We start from the raw sequence: 20,384 nt of genomic DNA, 5'->3' as shown, positions 1-20,384 counted from the left end.
GTGAGAAAGGCAATTGCTGTAGTGTAAAAATCCATGTAAGAGGAGGTGGCTCTTGCATTCTTTAGCTGTAGCATCTGGGAGAGTGTCATCAGTGTGTTTCCTCAGTGACTAGCCAAGCCAAAAAGTCACAGCAGGAACACAGCTGAGGACAGAAGAAAAAGAAAGGGATTTTGAGCCTCACCAAAAAATAATGTCAATCTTTTAGATAAAGTTTCCATCCCGAACAAATTGGACTCATCAGAGTGGTGGATGTCTCATCTGCTGTGGAAGCAGATATGAGGTTAAGCTGCAGTTTCTATAATCAACTCCTTTCTTCATGCAGTTCTCATAACAGCACTATCTGAACCCCTCCTCATAGTGCCTGTCCTGCATTACAGGTCCTCCTCAGAGAGTGCCATTGAATTGTCAGAGAATCTCCTCATACAGTAAGAAGTGACATGACCAGCATTTGTCATATTATCTGCTCTTTTGTTGCCAAGGGAAGGAGCATGTGCAATTGAATGTTTTCAGTTTATTGTATCTGTCTTTTCTTCCATACACATTATGTCTTTATGTTAGTGAGGTAAGGCTGAAGTAATATGTTTTGTTCTTCAAGCAAGGTGCAGTTAGATTTCTGATGGCCCTTAGTTCTCAGGCAGTTTCATTCATTAGACTTTCACTGGCCCTGAGAAAGTTCTGTCTGTAGAGCTTTCAGCATTTTTTCCCACTTCTTGCATAGGTCCTCTTTTGTCAGAAGAGGGAAGCTGTTGCCAACTGGATCCAGTCTAGAGACCTAGAAGGCAGTTCTTTAGGAATCCTGGGTTTATGCCCTGGAGAATCCTGAGCCCCCGAATTTGTAAATTAAAAGTCTAGAGAAAATCAGTGTAAAGAAGGGCTTACAATAACCTCCATTGCTAAGATGACATCCCCCCCAGCTTCCTGTACTTGCAGTTTCCTATATGCAACAGGCTTTCTTCTTGGATACACTGGATTGCTTAGATCCAGTTGAGAGGTGACAAAAACAAAGCAAGGCACTTGTCTGCTGAAGTGACACAGAAGCTCATAGCTAGGGGTGGCTAGGAAGCTGGAGGCTGTCTTCTGGCTCAGGCATGCATCACTTTACAAATTACCTTGCTTTGTGTTTTTAAGATTTATTTTACAACTATGAGGATTAGAGGAATTTGTTGTAATGAAAACTGGTGTTGTGTCATTACTGTGTAACTTTTTAGTTAGATCATTTGGCTTGCCTGGGCTCTTGCACGTTATTCTATTTCATCTGGAAAGTTCCTAGGTAAGTTGGACCAATTGGGGGGCACTAAGGTACACCCACATGATTATAATAATTTCACACCTACATATTGTTTTGGTATTCAGTGTTTGTATTTTATATGGACATATAGCCAGTGGAAATATGAATTTTTTCCCTACTTATTTTTCTAATTTGAGCCCTGCCTTGTCCCTTATGCTCATCCAGCCTTCTAGATCCTTGTTTTAGGTTCATCTAAGCCTCCCTTCAGGACTCCTCTGTACATTTTGTATCACTTGAATTTTAAAGTTTCAGTTTAATAACCTAATAACTGTAGTTGGGCATCCTCTTTCATGTGTGTTTTGCTTTCTGCTGTAGCCAGTCTCTATTTTACCCTGACAAACACAGGATTTGGAATTCATTGCTTTTGCAATTTTAGTCTACTTGCAATGATAGAGGTTGTAATCTAGAAAGCACTGAAGTGGACAGCATTTACTACAGTACAATGAAAACAGAGTTTTGAATTTGCCAACATAAATCTGGTCTAAGGATACTTCTATAGACTGTAAGGGCTGCGAGAAGTATGTGCTGGCTTAGGACATGCATATACTTTATTAGATTTCCTATGAACTTCCACATGAAAAATAAAACTCACTTTTTTTCTTTTACCTCCTGATTTTTCAATAGCAAGCCTTCCATTTAGATTTTTTTAAACCACTAAAATACTTAATATAGCATAAAGATTAGTGGTGTAGTCATCAAAAGGTTGGATTTCTATGTTTTGTTAGCATCTTATAGTATTGACTCCTACACATATATAGGCCTGACTCATAATAACAAACTTATCCCTGAGGATTTAATAAAGGAGTTGGTATTAAACTTAGGTTCTGTGGTAAAGTTTTGCTTAAATGGTCTCACTGTAACTTCTAAACGTTTTAATATTTTTGTGGATATAATGGTTATGAAAAATTCTGCCTTGGTATCTGTGAAAACTGAAGCCTATTCTTTTATTCATGGATTAATTACAGCAGAACAGTGGCCAAGTGATCTTCTCCACAGAGCCATGAACTTCAAACTTGAACCAAAGAAGACTCATCAAATGGTGAGAAAAGAGGGTGGTTGTCATGACTTTTAAGTTAGGGTTGCTCTATTATTTTTTCCTGTTTAGCACTGATTCTTTTATTTTATAGGTATTGAAGTTAGATTTTTGTGGGGTAATTTCTGGGACCACAACCTAATTTTTCCTCCACACCCCATATTTCAGCTTTTAATTTTTCAAGCTTTGCTTTATTCCTTGCTGTCCTTAACTTCAAAAATAATTGTTAGTGATACACTGAATTCATTAGTTAATTTCTTTATTACTTTCTTTAGCCTTAGTACTGTGCCTAACTCTGTTCACATGAATACTTTTATCAGTAGCACTACTTAGCAGAGTGAAGTTCAGGACATATGAAGCTGTATGAAAGACTGATGTTTAAATTTTACAGATGTGAATGCCTCCAACTAAATGAAATGCTACTGAAATTAATGCAAGAGTGGGGATCTGCAAGTGCTTTTAGCTAGTATTAGTTTGTTTGCTCTTTTGTGTACAATTTGTTTCTTTTAAGACTGAAAGATGTAAGATGTTAACTTGCTTCTCTAATTTCCCAGTTTCTGGGAAATTTTGAACTCTGAACTTCACAACATTTATAAAATTTTAGTAGTGTTCATAATTCTCCTGGGAAGAACAAAACATTGTTTTGTTTAGCCATTTTGTGAAAAAGTAACTGAATATAGAGGAACTATTTCTCTTTTTATTTCACTGCCTTAGTCAGGTCTTTAATGCTGGTCATAAGAATCAGTAGGTAATGATTTTTATATGTATGGGTTTATGAAGCATTGATCTTACAAGGGGTTTCCTTTCTTTTAGAGATATAAATAAAGGATGGAAGATGGAATATTGATAGCAGGGGCTTGTTTGTGTAAGAATATAGTTGTTAAGTGTTGTTGCTGACTTCCTGATAATTTAGATAGGTAACAGTTTAAAATCATGGTGCACAGAATGATCCATAGCTCAGGAGATGGATCACAGTGACCAGAAGTTCAAAGGATGCTGAGAGATGCCCCAGACCTTTTTGGTATCTCAACAAATCAATTTTTGTTTTCCTTTAGTAACTGTATTGTAGGGTAAGGAGTAAAAGAGACAGAACCCTATTAGTGGCCTATGATTTCCACAGTTTATCCTCTTGGAATATGGGATATTTACCCTGTCTCCACTGTTTACCAGACTGGGTTTGAAAGCACAAATATGTTTAAATAGTCGAGAGAGATGCTGAGCCTGTTATGCCAACATCTGAGCTGCACCCTGTGTTAAGAATTACTTTAGTACTGTTATCAACCACTAAACTTAATTAACCTTTGCCAAGGTTCTTTACCATTTCATGTTTTAAAAACAATGTTTAATACTTAAACCAGAAAGAAGCAGCAGTTTTCAGGCACAGTGCATGGAGATGTAACCCAGAGGTCATTTATTTTTAATACAGATTCAATAATCCATTTCTTTGTTCTTTCTCAGCCATTTTTTCTTTAGTTTTCTTTTAGTGACCTGATCCTTGAATTAATTTTGAGCATTTAACTATCTGCATTCTCTTCATCAGTTAATCTTGCACTTAAGTAAAAATACTTGCATGAGTGTGGGAGAGAAGAGTCTGAAGCCACATTAGTCCCTTGCATCTTGTATTGGCTTTGCCTATCTGGTAACCAATGGGCTGGATCCCAACCAGCACCAAAGTGTGAGTCTGAGTGTTATTGGGGTAAGGAGCTGAGGCTCAGTTTTGAATGTGTTTTTGATACTACAGACCTAGTAAAAGATAACAATAGGATGTAAATTGATTTCCAAATTTAAGCCTTCTTTAGTTGCTTAGCTGAGCAGAGTTTAGCTACTCCAAATGCTTAAAGTTATATGGTTTTAAGGTTTTCTTGAAGCATTTTTTGAATTGATGTAATTCTTTCACTTCGACAGAAGAAGAGGTTGGCCAATGTCAAACTGTTTTTGAAAGGCTTGCTTTCATTACCCTGCTTAGAATATAAATTTGTTTCTTTTGTTCCATCCCCATTTGGCTCAATCACTTTCACTTCCCTGACTCTTCTTATACCTGTTGTGTCCTGCTAACCTTTCCTCTAATGTCCAGTTTTCTATTAACTTTTCCACACTGATTATTCTTTGTCTCTCTTCTTTTTTTTACTGGAGTTTTAGAGAGGTCATTATACTTTTTCAATTTCTTTCCTTCATCCTGGAATCCAGCAACATGTAAACCCCTCTGATTTCAAGTTTGCCTTTTTAGTAAGAAATACACAATTTAAAAATGTAGTGCTATATCAATAGGAAGGGTAAACAGAGCATTGGGGATGCTATTTATAGAAATGGAACTGGGTTTTACATGTTGTTAAAAACTATTCCCTAATTGTGGATATCAGGATCCAGGCAGTAAGATAAGGATTTTAAGGTCATGCTTTAAAAATCACTATGCTTATTAAAAAAAAAACAAACAAAAACCAAAAAACCAACCAACCAACCAAACAAACAAAAAAACCCAAAAAAACCCCAAAAAACCAACCCAATCAAAAAACCCACGAAAGTACAAGTATTCTGAATAGACTGATTAGACTTGATGTGGCTGTGTTATTGAGCTGTCTATCCTTGAACTTTTTTTAAGCCTTAGGAAAGACAGTATGGAGTTGGAAGAGAAGCACAGATCTCCATGAAGGGTAATCACTTATAGCCATGGTAAGTTAAAAAAATACTGTACTTCTGTAAAATTTTCACCTTTATGAAGGAACCTGTATTCAGGGCCCTCTTCACCTTGCAAAATGAATCCAGTTTTATTGAAAGTCTCTACATTCTCTGGAATAATTTCTGCTATCACTGCGTAACAATTGTGCTCTGTTGTATCTGACTTTGTGGTGTAACTCCTGAATGAAAACAATAAGTGACATAAAAATCATTATTATCACAATGATTATGCTGCAGTGTTTTCATGCCTAGGGTCTGAGCAAAACAGGATATATAGGATTGTGTTATATCCTAATAACTTTCAAATCCACTGCTTAATTTCAGCTGCATTTGATATAGATGTAGAGGTCACAAAGTCAAGTTTCTGCAATTTGAATGAAATTTAGCAGCTGTGAGTAGAGAAGGGACTCAAATTAGTGCCCTTGGGGTAGAAAAAGCTGCAGCATGGACTCAGAAATTTTCTATTCTCTTCAACCTCTTGCCTTACAGGTCGGCATGCTCGGTTGGTCTGCCAGTCGACACGTGTAGCTCAGACCTGGCCACAATGTGAGCTGCCTTCTGTTCTCCTAAACATCAGAGGCTGAAATTTAGAGATATCTGTTTAGAAGGGAATGGGAAAACAGCCAGGCTAGCTTTGGCACAAGTGTGTTGGTGGCACCTGTAAGCATGCAGGTAGGTAACTATACTTCATTATTTCTGCTAGTCATGAAAAAGCCTTGGTTTTGCCAGGGCCTTCTAGTCTTCCAAAACACTTGTGAATATTTCCATGATATGGTGTTTTCTATACCTGGATTAGAAAAATGTTTTTCCTGTCCATGTCAGAGAAGGGAACTGTTGAGACAGCTTCAGTATTTTATTTCTTTGGCTGTTTGTATGTTAGCTCTGAGCTATTTCTTAGGCTGTCAAAATTGTAAAACTGTGTTTTCAACTCTCTCCAGAAACTGACTGTAATTTAGACTGCAGCTATGTGTCCCTGACCCATCCTACAAACTGTTCTTTTGGAACAGTGCAGAAAATATGCATTGTATTCCAATATAATTCATTTGTGAAAAAATATGTGGAGCTAGATACAGGGAGAGAAAACAGTATTAGGATCAGGCTTCATCAACTTACCACACTGCATTGCAACTTGAGAAATGCTAAATATGTAGCTGTGTGATTTTGTCACCACAATCATTCTAAAAAGTCTTGTCTGCCCATTCATCTCAGTCAGTGAAAAATGGGCAGATTACAATTGCCAGAGGTGCTTTGTCACTCACTGTACGGGTTCAGGTAGGCACACTAACTTGGCATATGTCTGATATTTTTAAATTTTCTGTGTTATGTTAGAGAGGGGTCAAGACACAACACTCTTTTAACAGAATTTAGTGCTGTAGCATATTTAAAAGCAGTTGAATTTCTCAGAATAACAAGCCTAATAGTCATGCATATGAAATATAAAATTTGAAAGAAGTAACATGAGAAGAAACACTTCCAGTTCAGTATCATAAGGTAACTGTCTTGAAATGTCCAATTTTGTTTGCCCACTTGAAAACCATCAGCCTGGCAACAAGGAACCAAAAGCTTGTGATACTCTTTTCCATTTTCTGCTAATTTTCATGGGGTTTTTTTTTCAGAAAATCAAAGCCAAGAAGAGAACAATTAGTCATTACAAAAAAAACCCTTGAACAAACTCCATTCCGTTTTACGAAACTTTTGGGTTGTCAGATTCTCAAATCCTTTCATTTGGTCCCAGCTTTTTTGTTCATTTGTTTTTAAGTATTGTTGTTTCTGCAGAACTATCTGTATTAAAGGGATGAAGAAATAGGGTTTTTTTGCATGTTTCTAGAATCTATTTGTTCTTAAAACCTTTATCACCAGTAGTCTTGCCTAGTGTCACCAGTTAAATATTACTTAATGGAACCTATGGCTAGCTGGCATTTAAATGGTTATAATATATAAATATATTGTAATTTATAACATTTTCCTTTTAAAGATCAACATAGACATGTTTTTAATAAGAAGAGTAAGGTCAAATAATGGATGTTAAGTTTTGCGTGGACAGCAAAGTGGTGGTGTGTTGTTTAACACTATGTTGTGTGCTTCCTGTGTTTTAAATGGTGTTCACAAAGTCCTTAAACTTAGTAAAGTTTTTCATAAGGATCTTTCGTTTTAAAAAGCTTCCACTTTTTGGTGGAATTCTAAACTATTTTTCATTATATATTTTTGAAGATTTCAGTCTTGGATGCTGCTGTTTGTGGTCAGATACTTTCACAGTCATGGAGACCTCAATAAATTCACAGGCCTATGCTGCATCCCTAAAATGGATGTTGTGGCAGAGATTTTAAGAGGGTTGAAGCACTAAAAAGTGACTTGCACAATAGACCAAAGAAACTAGGATAATTAATTTTTAGAAAGTGATAATTAAAAAATTATATTTCAACTAATATCAGTAAAAGTTTCCATAATGTGCTGTCACTACATGTAAAATTCATAAGCAATTTTAAGCCAACATTCTTTAAAGAAGGAGCTAAAAGAAGGAGCTAAAAATTCCTATTAAAAAGTATGCAACTTAAAGATGTATGGAACTCCTTTATTATGTGCTAAATGCTGTAATAAAACAGGCTATCAGTAGGTTTTGCTGCATGTTACTAATTTTATTTTTTTTTTAATCTTGGTATTTTTGCAGGTGTGTGGAGGAACAGGTCCTGTTCTCGCTGTTGTTACTCCCACGTAGGCAGACTCTGTAATTGATTATGTGTGGGTAGGGCCCTATTGAAATTCAGGAGATTCTGCAGTAGTGCGGGGTTCTTTTTGTGAAAGTTCAGTTGCAAGATCAGGACCCTACTGTGACTCCTTACTGTGCATTCTGTCACTGTCTCATTGATTGTACTGGAACCTGCCTGTTGGGATAATGTAAGTCCTGCTTTTCCCCCACTTGTACTTTAGATGTGAATTAACCATAAAACATTTCTAATTAGAAAATTAGTATAATTTACATGCATTCTTTTAATTATGTTTTTTTGGCAGTACCAAATACTATATTCCTCAAAACTTCTTAATGGCACTGAGGCTTTGTGGATAGTTGGTCACATGATGAGAAAATTCAGCTGTAAGTACATTAAAATGATTGACTTTTTCAATAGTTAGTCTTTACTGATGTTGGCAAACTAATAGTGATAAAAATGTGAATAAAGAGGTTTGACTTATGTCAAATTACTTCAGTTCTTTTGAGAAAATACATACAGTATACCCATTAAGGATCTTATTATTCTTAGATAATTCACTATGGGACCCTGAAGTTCTTCCCCACTGCAATTAGGTAGGGAGTTCAGAGCTGTTTGTTTTCTTTATTTTCAGAATGGTGTGTCTCTGACTTGCTCTGTGTTTTGACGGATGAACTTTTTGAAATCTATAGATCTATAAAAACTCTTTATACCACTAATACTTGTATAGATATTGCAAACTGATTTACTAACATAATTGTCTTGCTGAGTTGAATACTGAAATGTTAATAAATATACACTTATATTTGTGTCAGTGTACCTTGGCTAAATTAAACTGAGCTGACATTGTGAGTGAATTTGATCATACATGCTGATTAGCTATAGTCTTAGGCAGGAACTACACATTACCCATATCATATGTCCGTGGATTCACCCAAAAATAGCTATAAATATCTATGCTTGGGTTAAGGAGGAAGTTCTTTTCCTGTAGTTATGGGTACAGTCATTGCTTTGACTCCTGTTTTTATATACAAATGAGCAAAAACTACATGTAGGTGTTTTCCCTGTATAACAAAAGGGGCATTGTAAACTCTGTGCCCTTTTTTATGATGTTGTATTTCCTCTCTGGTATTTAAATTCAAGGATGTTTTCAGCTGTGTCTTAATACAAAAAGAAAAAAAGGAAGAACTGGAAACGCTACTGAATTTGTGGATAATTACCAAGGGGCTGTAAAGGTCTGGAAGAAGTGTGTTATGACAGTTAGAGATTCTTTCTCATGAAGCAAGGACACAGATAGTAATTGATGAGTAAAGGTTAAGGAGCACAGGATTATTTTTATTGCTTGGCACAAAAGCAGCATGAAATGAAAGTAATTTGAAGAAAAAGCAAGACCAAAAGAGAAATCAGACTCAGATCAGAGAAATCAGACTAGAGAGTCCAGTTAAAAAAAAAAACGAAACAACAAACAAAAACCCCCAAGACAAAACCAAAACTCTTAATATGGGTTTGAAAAATATACCTGAGAGGAGAACTAAATGGATAGCTACTGGTATTTTTCATTGCACTGAATAGATGATAGATTTAAGTTTAAAATTTTCAGTAAGTGCCTTTCTTGAAGTGTTTGGTTTTCTTCTGCTGGAGAGGAGTAGAAGAACTTGGAAGCGTTAAAGAAGACTCAGTGACTACTTGTGAATTACAGTATGAATTGGGGATTCAAGATGACAGTTACAACTGAGAAGACAATGGTTTGCTATATAAAATTAGTGCCAAGCAGAAGCCATAATTTCTTGTTCAAACACAAAACTGAATGATTTTTGAAATGTATCACCTTCAGCAGTGCTCAAACCACAGTTTTATTGTGTTAATTACGGAATGGGTATTTTCAGAGTTCTGTTTAAAAACCCGAACACTTCTTCTTTTGAGATTTTGCAATATAAAATGAAATTGAGATTTTTCAATATGAAACGAAATCATGATTTCATTTCAGAAACTGAAATGTTTCAGGACACTGAATGTTTCATTTTGCATAAAAAACCCTGATCAGCATATTTTCTTTTTAAAATGTTTAGACCTAATTGTTTGCTGTTTTCACCTTTTAATCCTATTGGCCATATATATATTTTACTTGCAGTAATTTGGGTGAAGGAAAGGAAAGCAGAACTAGATTAGGTGATTGCAAAAAAAACCCCTAAACACAGCCTTCTAGCTGAGCCTCCAGATCAAAAGTGCCTCAGAACAGATCTAACTTCAGAGGAGGAAAGGAAGGAAAGTGACATGCCAGTGAGTCGGGTATGGGGAATCCTCTGCATGTTTCATCTCTGTCTGATTTTTTCCTCTCATCACCACTGAGAGGCAGATCACCTGGGTGTGACTGCTTCCCCTTCCTGTGATTGCAACTTCCCAGTACTTTGAGGGAGATAATGTTGGGGCATAGCTCTGTTCTGCCTGCAGCAGCGCTGCTACCAGTGTTTAGAAGAGAAGGAGCTCTGAATTGTCTCCTGCTATAACCAGCACTCCAATACTCACTGCTGCTTAGCTCTGTTGTTGAGTACCTGATGTGATGGTCTCTTTCATTTAACTCATGCCATGATGCTATAAATGACTGAAACCAGGACCAAAGCAAGAAAACAGATATCAAGAGAAGGAGATGATGTTTTGGAATGTAGGGAGCGGGCATTTGCTGCACAGCTACACTTTGTCAGCTCTTGAGAATACCTCAAGAGCTGAAATGCCAAACTACAGCAACAGAGTAAGTTTCCTTCTGTGCACTGGGAAGGAAGGGCAAAGGAATGTGCCTGAACATTCAGCATGTTAATTGTAAGCCTTTGAGATCTCTTCCCCTACTGCTGTTTGCACTCTGCTTGTATCCTGGCTGTCCTGAATGTAGCATGTCTTTATTTGTATCGAAAGAGGCACTCCTCACATTGCAACGTCAGGAACATTGTTTTTCTTCAACCCTTGAAAGTCAAAACATGGTAGCATAGAGAGCTGTAATAAGTTAGTAATAAATGTGACATGAAAGAATTTTCTCATTTCACAGTTTTGATAGAAAAAACAATGTTTTATGTGTTTCAAATACCTCTTCTTTTCCAATCTTAAGCAGATTTAATGCATACAAATTTTCTTCAGCAATGCCCTCAGTTCCTTATTTGCGGCTACAACTATTACTTTTTTGTTAGTTAGTTTTTTTTGTATTTAGGTTCATGCCCTCACAAAACTTCTCTGAACCCCTTATGAATGACACCATCATGCTGTCATTTGTTTTGTCATTAAAATCTAGTGTAAATCTGCATTTTAGGAACCTTTTCCCAATCCTTAAAGGATGATCATTCTTCTCTGTCAGCCAATTTTTCAGAGATCAAGTCTTTATTAGAAAATCTTTTACTTTGTCTTGACAAAGTGCAACCTTGCCTTGCTCATTAGCTATCAAAGTGCTGCTCTACTGTAAATACCATTTTCCAAACCTACTCCTTTGCTATTTTCAATTTACTGCTACATTTTAAAGCAATAAAGATAAGCTGTCCGTCTTTATTTTCAAGGCTCATCAGGACTACTTCTACCTGATACCTCTCCTTCAGTATCAAGAGGTTGACTCTGGTTTTGATCAACATATGATGCCAACTTCCATCATTTGGTCATTAAATTTTCAGACCACACTGAATATTTTCTCCTCAGCTGCCTCTTATGTATTGGTTGACTTCTTCATAAACAGAAGTGTTCATTATCTTCCCTCTAATTTTTTCTTGAAAGTTTTATGTACTGTGAAGCTTTAAGCAATCCAACTAGACAACAGTTATACTGTAGGTATGTTAATGCCAATGCCTATCACAGTAGTACTGTGTTATTGCATTTGGGCTGCCATAATCCCTCTGCTGTCTCATTATGTAGAATTTAAGCATATCTATATTTTGTTGTGTGTTTATTCATGGCCTAGTGTAATACAAAGTGGCCCATGGTGAGGCCTTCCAAGATTTATTGTAGTACAGATAAATAATAATGAATATACACTGGATGCTGCAGCATAGCTGTTGGATTCTGTTGTGCCTAATGCCACATCATAATTTAATGCAGAAGGAAGGTGCTCCAACCAGAGGCCTCACAAAGGGAAAATAAGTGAGTTGCAGCCAATAGAAAAAATGCTAGCCCCAGAGGCCTTCTCAGCTGTCAAACTGAAGTCTGTAGCTACTGCCATTGTGTCCTGAAAGCATTCCTCTCCTCTCCTCTCTCCTCTCCTCTCCTCTCCTCTCCTCTCCTCTCCTCAACGGATTCTCCCTTCTCAAATAAGGAAGTAAATGCAAATATCATGATGGTCTGCAGTACATGCAGAAGATCTTCTTATACTTTTGTAGCAAACTTCATTTTTCCTGACACAGCATCTCTTGGTACAGAAATCTTGAATAACCACAATTGTGCCATTCATAAGCCCTTTTTTCAAATGCCATTTGCTCTCTGTTGGAAAGGAACCTGCACTGGTTTCTATTTGGTATCTTGGCACATCCCTATCTCATAATGCTCTGCTTCCATTGCGCTTCAAAAGTAATCAGTCTTCAGAAAAGTGGTAAGGATTAATTCAATTGGGAATTCCCCAGGCATGTCAACTTCTTTCTGTAAGTGAGTCTGCATGTAAACCTTTCTTTTAAAGACACCCTGAAATGTCAGTGTTTAGATTGTACAGAGATGATGGAATGTTGAATGCCTGGCTGATTATAGAGACAGTAGATTGGACTGTGCAGACAAATGGTGCAGTATTTACCAAAGAAAATATAGTTCAATAGTCTAATCAGAATAAACCACAAAACGTAGTTCTACATGGTTCTATAGCTGAGTAGGAAAACTATAGTAAGAGCTCTGGGCTAGTTGATGAGATGGAGGCAATTGCTGTGAAATACTGTGGGAACCTGGGGAGTCTGTACAACCCAAAAGCTTGATCATAGCAACAGTTCTTGGTTATATATGCATAGACTGGAGAAACTTAATGTTAGGCCTCATTAGGCCATCATGCACAGGCTGTCTATTTAGATATCATTGAGCACTAATTTTTGAGCAGACAAGATAGGGAATCCAGAAGGAGAAAGACAGCCCTTGATTTAGTCTAGATCAACATGCAACAAATCACTGTGGAAGAACCATTCAGTAGTGAGATCTCATACTCAAGTTTGTGGTACTTGTAGGAGAAAAAAAGCTTAAAATAAAAATTTTATGAAGTCCAGTCTTGTTTAAAAAAATAATTGTATACTAATGAAGACATTGTTTAAATAAATACTAAAAATACACAGGGGCTTTGTTTTCTGATTCTAACCCAATTAAATAAGACTTTCCCAACACAATTCAGCAGTAAAAGAAACTACTAGAAATAAATAGAGGTTTTTAAAAAAAAACAAAATCCAAGCAAGCAAAGCAGAAAAGAGCGCAATTCTGGGAATTGTAGACCTACTATGAGGCAGAACAAAAAGATTTTGTAATGCAATGGGCTAAAATTGTAAAAGCCAAACCCCATCTTCTTCCAGTGTAAATTTTGCTAGATGACAGGTGAGGTTAATACATAGTTGTGGTTAAGGAGAAAGACAAAGCCATTACAGAAAGAAATTGAACTCATTGCTCTGGCAAGGTTTATGACAGGATGATTAGGAACATCCCCAAATAGGAGTTGTTTTTATAGGAAGTAGTTCAGATTTGCTATCTCAATACCTGGTTTTTAAACAAATTGATTGAATACACATTAATAAATTGCCCAATAACATGCTGTTCATTCAGTAGTCCTAGAAAAATTCAGAAATTAAATTGGTGAGCAAACCATGAATTCTGTTGTGTAATCTGGTACTTAAATTAGCCTTGATAACACAGGAATGGAAAGTAACAAATGTGACCCTAGTTTTGAAAAGGGTTTTAAGGATGGTCATGGACTAATGGACAAAAAATCAGGCTACCGTGACAGACAAAATTCCAGTGATTGTGATAAAGTGTACTGTTTATAGGAACATGGATAGGTGTAATTGAAACCATCATGCCTTTTGTACAAGTAGTTTTGTCTTAAGAGTTTTGCTAGTTATTTGAAAGAGTAATTTCCAGATCCATAGGAAAAAGTGAGCCAAAAGTTTTTAAAAAGTTCTGTAACTGAAGACTGTTAACAAAATGAAGTAAGGAGTCACTTAAAATTCTTTGTGGATTTAGTAACAGGTTAGAAGATAAGGAACAGTATAGATACTAATGGGCAGTTTTAGCACGGCCCTCTCACGGAGGTTTGTACTGGCACCTTTGCTGATCCACCTGTTCCTAAACAGTCTGAAAAAGTGTAATTGTAAATATTGCAGATGATAAAAGGAAAATATTCACAGTTGGAGGCAGACCTAATGTTGACCCTGACGAGCTGCAGAAGGATCTCACAGCAGGACCTGTGGTGATCCAGGAGCCGTGTCTGTCACAGTGGCCAGATATCGCTGACCCCACTGTTCAGCTGAATCCATCATCAGAGAGAGGCAGTGGCTGTTGGATTACAGCAGCCATCAGCCCATAAACGCTGAGCTCAGCAGGCTGTGACCAGTCCTGCCACTCAGGAAGGCAGGGTCTTGTCGCTGTTCTTTTTAACAGCAGGGACTGCAAAATGAAGAGAAGATTCTTTCTCCCTGTTTTCTCAAAGATTCATAACTCCAACGAGCTTAAAGTACATGTTCTGAACTTGCAGTTCCTGTCTTCTACCGGATTGAAATATCACTATTAAAGTGATAGGTAGTGTCTTGCTGCTGCTCTGAGAAGCCAGGGCTCTCAAGCCACCTTACTGGTGTTTGCATGGATTTTTAGCAGCTTCTATTAATGTCTTAAAATCATTCTGGATCTGTAAATAACTTTGTTGTCCTCATCGATTGGTGATAAATTTTTACACATGAACTAAGTGTATACTGTTCCCATTTTCTTAAATCTGTAGATGTTTTTTATTTTTTATTGTTCCTTTTTCTAGCAGTAGCAATATTATGGATGTGCAGATCAGTTTTACTTCTGCTGTTCACTAACCTGTGGGCAATGGCAAATGCCAGTTTGCTGCTACTTCAGAAGCTAAAAGCAGTTGCAGGCCCTGAAATGAATCCCAGGGAAATCAGATAAAGAAGCAGGAATATTTTATGCAGCAACCTGAAGGTCTGGAGGGAGGGATGGAATAGAAGATATCATTGTACCTTTGCAACAGCTGGAATGGTTTCCAAGCTGTTGTCTGCAAATCCCTAGTGGACTCCAAGGCTATGGTGAATTGAACATCTGTTTGGCTAAACCATAACTGTGCTTTAAATAGTGTTTCCAATTAAAAGTTTGTTTAGATGGGTGTGTGATGGCTTTTGAAAATTGCTGAGGGCTGATAATGATCTTTTGCTCAAAACAAAGTGAGAACTGATGTTCTGGAGTGTATGAAAAAGTAGAGAGCACTCCCTACCTTCTCAGTTTTAGGTACGTTGCGTTCTCTTCACATTAAGGTACTAGTCCTAATTTTCATATATATTCCCAACTAGTAGATTTTGGTTTCTGGTAAGTATGATTTTTCAAGTCTTAGGTGCTCATCTGACAAAAATAAACTTGTCAACTCCTCTAGATATATACAATATATATCCTTTGAATTAAAGCCTGATTTCTCATTGCCAGAAAAACAGATTTTAGAATTTTTCATTCTGTCATTATTAATGGGCATAAACTTTCCTTAGAATTATTAGCATGTCTTATTACCCATTTGTTACTTTTTCAAAATCCCAATTGTATTTGACCAACTTATTTTATTTCCATGAATTATAATTTTATATTGTAAAAAGCTAATTTATCCTTATATCACGTCTCTTATTACTTTTTTCTTACTATTAAAAATTTTCCAGCATGATAAAAATATTTATATTATCAGTGCTTTTAGTTGCCCTTGACAGAGTTTACTTCCCATTGTCCTGAGTACCATACAAGCACATCGATAAGTAATTTGCAGAGATGTTAGCTTTTCCAACCTTCTGTGCATATTTTTATTAGGAATTTTGGTGGTGTCAAGTTTGAAGTACACTAAACTATAAGCTGTATTCAAGTGGTATAAATATGTTTATCTTAAAAAAATATCTTAAAGAAAGGATTTGTCTGATCTAAAATCACTGTAATGTATTGTATGAAATTTGAACAAAATACTAAAAACAAATACTGACAATAACTTTTTTAAAAAGATAAAGCAAGTTGACAGGTGCTCTGTTTAACCTTTTTATGTTCTATTTTTCTTACTCATGTCTTTTGGTACAAATGTGGAAATAAGGGAGCCTGTGCTTGTTTTTATACTATCTTGCTAAATACCTGTTGCTAGCTTACATGATTCTGATGTTGTCTTTGGTCAGGCTTGAGCCACAAGCTGAATATGAGATTGAGGGGAATCTTTGCCTTGTATCAGAAAGCAACTTGTAAGGAAGGAGAGACTGATTCTGCTATACTATGGGGAAAGGTGGTTTCCTGAGTTTACCTGTGAGTGACAGGAGAGAAGGATTTATGACTCCAGGCAAGGCACATGGGTATAGAAGCAGTCATGGGGTGTATTGTTAGATCTGAGGATGAGTGCATAAGAATGAAGAATTTGGAATAGGTATCAGAGAAGGGGTTTCAATAAGAGTTGGAAAGATCACAGTTGGATAAATACACTGGGGTCAGTTGAAAGTCACGTTAAGAACATGGATGCAGCTCTCTGTCTGACTCTAGCTCATGCCACACTTGTCCTAGCTACACCCTTACCTGTCTTCTGGAACCTCAGCTTCTTCTCCAGTTTCTGCACATGACCCTTTTAAGTGGAAAACCTACTTTCCTGCTTACTCCAGGAATAATTACGTACAAAGGTACAAATGGTCTTATAAATCTTCTACATCTAAAGCTTGTCTTCTGTCCCACTATACTTTCTTCAGCCTCCTGTCTGTGGAATTCTGCACTGCAGGTGCAGATGGACAAAGGAATCGCAGAGTAGAATTATTTAGATTGGAAAAGGCCCTTAAGATCATCAAGTTAACTATAAACCTAACAGTAAAAGTCCACTACTAAACTGTGTCCTTAAGTTCTGTATCCACATGTCTTTTAAATGCCCTGAACAGCCTGCTCTAGTGCTTAACAACCCTCTCAGAGAATAAATGTTTTCTAATATCTAATTGAAACCTTCTCTGGAACAACTTGAGGCCATTTCCTCTTATCCTGTCACTGGTTACTACCTGGGAGAAGAGACTGACCCCCAGCTGGTTCCACTCTCCTTTCAGGCAGTTGTAGAGAGTGATAAGGTCTCCCCTGAGCCTCATTTTCTCCAGACTGAACCACCTCAGCTCCCTCAGCTGCTCCTCACAGGACTTGAGATCCAGACCCTTCCCCAGCTCCTTGCCCTTCTCTGGTGCCCCAGCACATCCATGTCCTTCCTTCTTGTAGTGAGGAGCCCCAGACTGAGCACAGTACTGGCAGCATGGCCTCACCAGTGAATGCAAAAGGATTCAAATGAGATGCTGTGGAAAGCTGGCTGCACAGTGGTAATGCTTCTCCTTTACCATGTACAGTTGGCATCTTCTCCAAGTGGGGCATGTCCCATCATTTGAAATCTGCTGATTCATTTGTTCCCTTTTCCCTTTCCTATGTAACTCATAAGAATGTGATGGAGTTTTTCCACATGATGAGTTATGACTTTTAGATAATGTTTGTCTTACTAAACAGCAGGAAAAAAGTCTTGGATTTCTAAAGCCTGGTCTCTTTGATTTGCATTTTTCTGTGATCTATGATCTTCCTAACAATAAATTAATCCAGTGGATTATTACACCTACTGGTGTTAAATTGAAGCTTATGGAGAGTGGGATTGCTTTTCATAATTATTTTGCAAATCTGTAAAAAGTTGTTTATGAAGACTAAAGAGTCTGCAGAAATACTGAAAGCAATGTCATAGGACATCCCCTTAAAAGAAAATATTTATTAAATGCAGTGGGTTTTTTTGGCATTGATCTTTTCATAAGTCTTCAGCTTTTATTAACAGTTTTCCTTCTCAATATTGATTATGATTTCATACTTATGTCTATGACTAAACTTAGCTAATAAGATACATGATTTCTGCTCAAGTTTGGAACTCAGTAATTAGTAATCCTGTCAGCACATCACTATACAAATAGATTATGTACCAAGATCACCATAACAATAGTAAAAAAAGAGCATATTTTTGGAGTTGGGGGTGTTGGCTGGTTTAGTGTTTTTTCTAAGAGGGTATGTTATTTTAAAAGGAAACTATTTTTGTGTTTCTCTCTTGATTGGATTTCTATACTGGATATAGAGATCATTCTTTTAGTTAGTCAACATTGGTCCCTAAAAATTGGCTTTACTTTTACTGTTTGTCATTTGTCATTTTATCTTTAAAGACTGCTGGAGTTCATGATTCCTGAGAAGTAACACCTTGAAGTTCTGGCACTATCTTCTACAAAGTAACTTACACTGAGCTGTCTTCCTGTTACTGTGTCAATGAAACATCAAATGTTGATACTATGTGTGAAACAACATTTGATATTGTGGCTATTAAGCTACTTGAAAAAATACTACACAGACGGATTTTGTGTTTACAAGACCTGGCATTTAAAAATCTATGTCATGGATGCAGGTAATAAATGTTGTTTATTAATTGTTACAGGATAGAAAATACTTATATTTGTGCACAAGATGGTAGTCTTAGCTCTTGCTATTTTTATCTCCTAAATATCTAATAATAAGGTGGTTATAAATATTTAAAGATATGAATCATTTAATTTGTTGAATCTTTGTGTGTATCATTTAGAATGGCACTAAAGGAGAGAAGTGGACATGCCCTTCTCATAACAGCTAAACATGGAAAGAAGGTAGCAGAGATTATATCGTTCAAATTTATAGAAATCATTATGTTTTACTGTATGAGCATAGCTCTTTACAGAGTGATGATCTCATCCTAAGGTTACAGTTATCTAAATAGATTCATTGCTGAACTTTATTCCAGTGTTTTTATATCTTTGCTGGAAGTAAGAGAACACAAACACTTGAAATTTAAGTTATTGATCTTCATCCATGCTACAACTTTCAGAACTTGGTATTTAATCCCAGGATTGGATCCATAGCTCTTTTAAATTCTGGAATTCCAGAAACTGTGCAGGTGAGTAGGAAAAAGCAAAGGAAGAAACTGAAACAGGGAGAAGGAAATTATTCTCCTTTACAGAAGGAAAGATGAAAAAAACCTTAATGAGCATAGGAGAAATAATAGGATGAAAGAGAGGAGTTAGGTGAGTATTTCCAGTAATATTTTTTATATAGTGCTCAGATATGTTATGCTTTGTGCTTACATGGAAAACAGAGTGAGAGTTCAGCTTTCTAACTGCTGTTCTGAGCTGTACTTTACTCCCTGTGCAATTTTTTTTTAGCACAGTCACTTCTAAGGAAGGCTTTAAATTTACTTTCAGGGCCAACCTGAATCAAAAAATTCATTTTTCTGCTAAAATGATGACTACCCCAATGTTTGTTTTCCCAAGTTATTCTTAAAAAACTCACTAGTAGACATGAAAAAAATCAAAACCATTTTAAAAATATATGTTTCTGTTAATTCTAGTCACTAGCATTTGGGAAAAGGCACAAGCAGGCATGCAGTAACAGTAAAGAGTGTCAGAATTTCTGTGTAAAACCTAATTGTAATAATACTGAAATTGAAAATAAAACCTGCTAATTAGCTGTTACTCAGCAGGATTAGGCAAAGTCAATCAATTCATAACCAAATGTAGCTGTAGAACAATGGATTACTTACATTGGCACTCATTACAGGTTAGACATCAGTGTTGATTTCATCCATAAGCTGTAATAAAATAAAATAAATTAGGAAATTGCAAAAAAAAAAAGTTTAATTCAGTAATTTGTTCATGGATGTTCTTAGTTTCTGCAAGATTCCCATAAGTATATATAGTATTATAGCAAGAGTATTTGTTTAAGGAAATCTCATACTTTTTAAACTAAGCAATTAACATATTCATATGGTGACAGGTCTTCATTAATTACCATGCAAAAACCCCATTTATCTACAAAGATAAGGATGTCCCATTTTTGTATATTTCCTCAGTGGTACACATAAAACATTTTAACTGTTCACCTGAGCAACACTTCAGTGTAACTGAGCCCTGTGCTGGTGTATGACAGAATAACATCCCCTCTAAAAGGGGACAGAGAGTGAAAATGGGTGGGGCAGGGAGAGGCCTTATGGTGCCAGTTCACAATTAATTTTGGAATGGTAACATCTACTTTTTGGAATGTAGTGTATTAATTTCTGCTGATAGAGATAGGTCAGCATAAGAACTATGCTATAAATTGCTGTGTGATAGGGTTCCCATTCCTATGCCATGTCTGTGTCACTGGGCAGCAGTTTTTAAGGGCACCCAGTAAAGATATGAATACAGAAAAACTAACATTACTGTACTCTTAATTCTAAAAAGAAAATTAAATTAAATGCAGATAAAATTTTTAGATGTTTTAAAGAGGAGACTTTTGGGTCTGTTTTATGGTTAAGCCCTTGCTGTTATGTTTTGTATTGATGTTACATTATTTAATGTTGCATGATTCTAGAATGATTTAGGTCATGTAAATTGTTCAGTGCAAAATCCCATTTCAAGTATATTTAGATTTTAAAGATGTCTTTTTAATTGCATTGTAACTGGCAAGTCTG

General features: G+C 36.4%; 2 long non-coding RNA genes across 13 annotated transcripts in view; one reads left to right on the top strand and one right to left on the bottom strand.

Moving 5' to 3' along the window:
• The window catches only part of LOC119707976, an 85,914-nt gene that overhangs the window by 39,006 nt on the left and 26,524 nt on the right, over nucleotides 1-20,384 (bottom strand). For all 9 annotated transcript variants that reach the window (XR_005258923.1, XR_005258922.1, XR_005258934.1 and 6 more), the window contains exon 2: nucleotides 19,476-19,523. This is a non-coding gene — a long non-coding RNA (uncharacterized LOC119707976). The remainder of the gene's footprint in view (nucleotides 1-19,475; nucleotides 19,524-20,384) is intronic.
• LOC119707994 overlaps nucleotides 1-20,384 on the top strand; it is a 49,882-nt gene that overhangs the window by 3,090 nt on the left and 26,408 nt on the right. Inside the window, exons 3-9 of one of the 4 annotated variants that reach the window (XR_005258936.1) lie at nucleotides 2,254-2,327; nucleotides 4,921-4,991; nucleotides 5,487-5,669; nucleotides 7,666-7,892; nucleotides 8,007-8,088; nucleotides 8,255-8,298; nucleotides 18,076-18,311. This is a non-coding gene — a long non-coding RNA (uncharacterized LOC119707994). Of the gene's footprint in view, nucleotides 1-377; nucleotides 5,670-7,665; nucleotides 7,893-8,006; nucleotides 8,089-8,254; nucleotides 8,299-18,075; nucleotides 18,312-20,384 lie in introns of all 4 variants that reach the window. The other 3 variants (XR_005258937.1, XR_005258938.1, XR_005258935.1) reach the window with 3 other exon arrangements.

Source organism: Motacilla alba, chromosome 1, assembly GCF_015832195.1.
Source record: "Motacilla alba alba isolate MOTALB_02 chromosome 1, Motacilla_alba_V1.0_pri, whole genome shotgun sequence".
Classification (NCBI taxonomy): domain Eukaryota; kingdom Metazoa; phylum Chordata; class Aves; order Passeriformes; family Motacillidae; genus Motacilla; species Motacilla alba.
The sequence above is the reverse complement of the archived record's forward strand: the minus strand, read 5'-3'. Positions and strand labels throughout refer to the sequence as shown.